Consider the following 6,134-nt stretch of genomic DNA (forward strand, 5'->3'; position numbering starts at 1 on the left):
GTCCATATACTTTTTAATCTGAAATTAGAATCACTCATTTAAATTTTAGAGAATGAAAGGCCTGGAATGCCAGGTTAAGGAGCTTTGACTCGCTCTACAGGTGGTAGGGAGACAGGGTAAGGTTGTGAGAAAGGCGGGATCCGGGTGAGAAAGGCGGGATCCGGGACTAACTGAAAGCCGCCCTGGAGACTGATGTCGGGGCGGGGCTGAGCCAGGGAAGGGCCAGGTCACGGGGTGGGGATAGGGCGGCTCAGTAGTTACTGAGGAGGTAAGACTGACTATTTGGGTGAACAAGTGTCTGGGAAAAGCCGAGTTTCCCCCTCCAGGAGGGTCAGGGTGCCATTGGTGAGACCTCCTTTCGGCCTGTATGGTTCACCAGCGGCTCCTCTCCCTCCCCCCGCCCAACAGGGTGCAGCTTCGGGCAGAAGGACAGACACACAAGGACCACAAACCTGTGTTCTCTCCGCAGTTTAATGGTGGCTAGTGGGATTGCCACACCCCCGAAAAGCCGAGTTTCCCCCTCCAGGAGGGTCAGGGTGCCATTGGTGAGACCTCCTTTCGGCCTGTATGGTTCACCAGCGGCTCCTCTCCCTCCCCCCGCCCAACAGGGTGCAGCTTCGGGCAGAAGGACAGACACACAAGGACCACAAACCTGTGTTCTCTCCGCAGTTTAATGGTGGCTAGTGGGATTGCCACACCCCCTTCCCATTCCCCTCCCTGCCCCATACAAAATGTGTTGTGGTGTTTTTTGTTTTTGTTTTTAACAAGAAAAAGGGGGAGGAGGGCATACTCTGATATTTTCATACAGATTTTTAAATTTTTTAACGTATTATATATAAAACCATAGAGACCAACAACCTCCCTAAACTCCTTTCCCCCTCCCTGGAGGGGGGGGGGCCTGGAGGAGAGCTGGGGAAGGCCCCCCCAGGAGTGGGTGGACAGAGAGACAAATATAGATAGGACAGATGTGGGGGGAGAAGGTAGAGGGAAGGGAAGCTGGAACCTGGGGAAGGGGGATTGGAGAAAAGGGCTGGGGCTGTCTCCCTCACCTCCTCCATCAAAGTTATGACACAAAGACACAGAATCCCTGTTTCCACACCCTCCCCACCACCCTAAAACAAACAAACAAACAAAAAAATTAAAAAAAATAACAAAGTGATAACCATTACATTCTCATGAGAAAGACAAAGTTTTAAAAGACTGAAAATACCAAGTGTTGATCCCTATGCAGGACAAGTACAATCTCTGCAATAAGACCCCCAAAGAGTTACATCAATTGGGAAGATGGAACTTCAACTATATTCATATGCAGCTAAATCAAAAGACAGCCCTGTCCAGTTTGGCTCAGTGCATAGAGCATTGGCCTGTGGACTGAAGCGTCCTGGGTTCAATTCTAGTCAAGGGCATGTACCTTGGTTGGGTTGCAGGCTCCTCCCCATCCTGGGCCCTGATGAGGATGCAGGCAGGAGGCAACCAATTGATGTGTTTCCCTCACATCAATATTTCTCTCTGTCTTTCCTCTCTCCTCCACTCACCAGACAAAAAACAAAACAAAACCAACAAACAAAAAAAACCAACAACTTTCAGATTTTGGGGTTATTGTCTTTGCTGTCCATCAGTGGGCTGTAGAATGAATGATATGAGATGGTAGTTCTGAAAAAGCTAGTTCAGTTTGTTCATTAGATTCCACATATGAGTGAAATCATATGGTGTTTGTCTTCCTCTGACTGGCTAATTTCAGTTAGCATAAGATTCTTCAGGTCCATCCAAGCTGTTACAAAGGGTAAAGTTTCCTTTTTTAGAGCTGTGTAGTATTCCATTGTGTAAACGTGCCATAGCTGTTGTATCTACTCATATACTGATGAACATTAGGGTTGCTTCCAAATATTGGAGATTTTTAATAATGCTGTAATGAACATGGGGGTACATGTAGTCTTTCAAATTAATGTTTCAGGTTTCCTCAGATACATTCCCAGAAGTGGAATTGCTGGGTCATAAAGTAGTTATATTTTTAATTAGTTGAGATATCGCCATACTGCTTTCTACAATGGCTGCACCAATTTGCATTCTCAACAACAGTGCAAGAGGGCTCCCCTTTCTCCACATCATCGCCAACACAACACGTGCTGTTTGTTGATTTATTGATGATAGCCATTCTGACAGGTGTGAGGTTATAACTCCTTGTGGTTTAAATTTGCATTTCTCTGGTGATTGGTGATGTTCAGCATCTTTTCATAGTCTAGTGGCCATCTGTGTGTCCTTTTTGGAGAAGTGTCTATACAGGTCCTTTATGCATTGTTTTTTTTTTTTAATTGGAGTATTTGTTTTTTTGTGGTGTTGAGTTTCATAAGTTCTTTATAAATTGTGAATATTAACTACTTATCAGATGTATAGATGAATATGTTCACCCATAATCCTAAAACAGACAGTCCAGTGCAGACTGAAGATACCACAGAAGATTCTAAGGACTTACCAGCCCACAAAGCAAAGTGTGATGTCCAGCTAGCCACTCAAATATTGAGGTGATAGCCTCCTCAATATTCTTAAAGAAGAAACTAAAGTATGAAATGAGGGCCACAAGCTAAATTTAGAAGAATAAAGACATAATGAGACTCAAATTTATCCTCCTATTAATTTATTATGAAAAGTGGGAAATGTCTATAAATTACAATTTTTGAAATATATTTAAATATCCCCAGAATTAAAGCCTTTCAATGGTTAAAATAATTTATTAGTATTTAGTTATTTTATTAATGTTTAAAATCAATATTATCTTGCCAAAATATAATGATCTTATACTTTTTTATACTGAAACATTTATTTCAATATTTTAAATCACAATCCATACTTAAAATGCTACAATTCCATACACTTAGTTTAAAAAATGTTAATAAGATATATTATTTATTAAAGTTTTATTTTCTTATATTAAGCAAGTCAATTACTTTAATAGAAACTAAATTATTTAAAACATTTAATAAGTGATGGAAACACTACTAAAGTTAGACTCAGGAATCCAAACTTATAGTTTAAAATCATTGTTTTCTTGTGTTACTAACAATATTCAGCATATTTGTGCATCTTTCATTTGGACATTTACATTACTCTGTAATAGTGGAATTCAACCCTATCCTAAGTTATCAGGAGCTAATGGTGTATTTACTCCTGACTTCAATTAGGTGAATTAGCAATAAAAATGTAAGTCATTATAAAATAGAGTCCACTAAGACCATTGTGTTTGATTTCGATTTGGTTATAAGCTCTATTTCAAAATTCCATTAGCTAAATTAGAGGTTTATCCTATAACCCATTTTTCCTACATAAATGGCAACTCTGCATTTGTGCTGATTGTCACTGCATAATTTTATGAGCTTGTCATTTAAAAAAAATAAATGTAATTGTACCATCATATAGCAGAGACAATGAAGCTATTCAACTATACTCTACTACCTCTCAGATATTCACATGAATATTACATTTTTTTCTACTGAGTGGTTGTGGGTATAATGAGATTACACCTATTCCTAGTACCTTTCTGGATAATAAGAAGCCGCTACTGTACAAGATCATTTTCAAAGTCATTGAAAAGTGGAAAATGACTACTACATACCAATAATGAGGGCACAAGTAAAATTGCTATTAAATTTCTTCACTCTATAGTACCAAGTTGTATAAAGAGAAATTGAGAGACACCTATTTTGTTTAACTAATGAGAAAATACATGGAAAGGGGATTTTAATGGCCATTTTTAGGAAGAAATAACCATCACATTAACTTCAGAAACTTCTATGAAAGATTAACACTTTAAACAGGGTACCACTTTTATTTACCAGAATAAATAGCATGATTTAAATTTGTCACAGACTTCAAAACTAGAAAAATGATAATATATATCCCATTTAAAAATAGTACTAGCATTCATACACATAAGTTAAATTCAGCAACAACTGTTAAACTTTGTAACTTCAGAGAAACTTTTCAGGATATTGACAACCTTTCACTATCTAAAGGTTTCCCTTTTTGTCTATCTGCAATACATAAACAAGCCAAGTGTGGAATAATGACTTCTTTCTTCAGAAGAAGCATCAAAAACAAATAGGATAAATCAAACCTTAATTCTGTTTCCGATGTTTTGTTAATTGTTCTAAATACCAGTTGCCCTGTTGCCTTTCAAAAGGTTAAAATACCCATATTATCCAGACTCTTATTTTATTTTGCCACCTTAAATCTGATTTCTTCATATTCTTCACTGAAGTCCTACTGATTTAGTCCTGGAAGTATCTCATAATTTTCTTCTTTCTTCTTTTTACCCTACCCTATCGTTTGTTTATAAACCTTCTCTACATCATTCCAAATTCAACTGTATATCTGATTCCTTAACATATATTTTAATGGAAATACTGAGCCTATCTGCTGGCTTCTAACAGCACCATCCATTCTTTAAGTGACCTTGAGTTGATCTGATGCAATGTCTATCCACTCTTGCAAACATGTCTGCCACTTCCGCAGCCCTCACCACAGGGCACATTTGTATTGTCCAATTCTTTCACTGAACCAAACCAGCTAGGGCAATATATAATTTAAAAAATGCAAAATAAAACCAAACTGAGAAACCATTCTTTTTATACCAAGAAAATTTAAGGACCCAAACTTCAATTTACATTTTCAGTGAAGATGTAAAGAAGGTTAACTTCTTTGGAGGATAATTTGACTATACCTATCAAAGTTTAAAATGGATATAACTTTCATACAGCATTTAAACTACCTGAAATTTCTGTTAAAGATGGACATTATAACATGTAGGAAATCACTGTTGCCAAAAAATTGATAACAATACTATACTTGCTGAATATGGAAACAATCAAATATTCCTCAAGAAAATAGTAAAATGTAATTCTGTATCCTGTAATGTGATACATTACCCTTTTGCTGCTCTGTCCAGATCCCTTTGATAACAAGAAAAACTCATCCCTCAGGTTCTGTGAGTTTGGGCTACCAACAGTTTACAATGTTCCCAGTGAAATAGCTTCAGTAGTTGTAATCACCTCACTTGGGAGATTATATTTTCATCTGGGAGTACAAGGACACTTCTTGTCAATTACTTCCTGATCCTGCAGTACAAAATCAGGTCCCCTTGCTTTAAGATGAGACAACTTGGTGGTGCCACTCATACTCCAGAAATCCTCATGGAATCAGGCTGAAATGTATTTTCTTAATTAACCATGACAACAAAACAAGTCAATTTTATCACTTGCAGTTTTATAATCTATAAGTATATCTTTGTACTTGAAAACTGTCATTTCAGTTCTATTTATTTTTCATTTCAATTAAGACTATATATTTTTTAAATGTATTAGTGGCCTTTATAAATTGAAAATGTGAAAGCTAGAGATTTTATATCCCATGGAAAATTAGGTCATAAATATTTTACCAGTATTCCTTTGTCCAATTTAGTTTGTACCAGTATTTCTTCTTACAGGAGTTTGCAAAAGTAGGTCTGCAGTTTTGTGAGTACAAAAAATAGAGTATATTCTTGTATTATTTATTAATTATTTTATTTTTTTCCATATGAAAAACTGTAAGCCTACTTTTGCCCACCCTTGTATATCAGCAATAAATATTAGTTATAGGAAGACACAATCATGGTGATCATTTAAATTTTATTAACTCTTACTCATTAAAAGTTTTTCTCCTTTTTACAACTCGTGTTCTATGTAAACTCTTGGAGAAAATCTACACTAATAAAAGAGAAACATGGTAATTAGCGTACGACCGCTACCCTTTTCATTGGCTAATCAGTGAGTATATGCAAATTAACTGACAACCAAGATGGCGGCCGGCAGCCATGCACTGCCTCCAAGCCACAGACTGAGGCTTTATGCCTGGGTAAGGGAGGAGCCAGCCAGCGATCGTTGAGCCAGCGATGGTTGATGGCAGTGATGGCGGGGGGAACCGGGGTGGAGCCAGCCAGCGATCATAAATGGCGGTGGTGGAGGGGAGCTGGGGGTGCCCTGGCCCAGGCCTAAAGCCTTGGCCAGAGGCTTTAGGCTTAGGTCGGGGAGGAGTCAGCCAGCGATTGTTGATGGCAGCGGAGGTGGGGAACCAGGGCGGAGCCAGCCAGCGATCAGCTGAGG

General features: G+C 38.1%; 1 pseudogene; it reads right to left on the reverse strand.

Annotated features, from left to right (window-relative positions):
* Nucleotides 1–38, reverse strand: part of LOC102262922 — a 20,919-nt pseudogene extending 20,881 nt beyond the window's left edge.
* Nucleotides 39–6,134: the final 6,096 nt, after the last annotated feature.

Source organism: Myotis brandtii, unplaced genomic scaffold, assembly GCF_000412655.1.
Source record: "Myotis brandtii unplaced genomic scaffold, ASM41265v1 scaffold42, whole genome shotgun sequence".
NCBI classification, from domain to species: domain Eukaryota; kingdom Metazoa; phylum Chordata; class Mammalia; order Chiroptera; family Vespertilionidae; genus Myotis; species Myotis brandtii.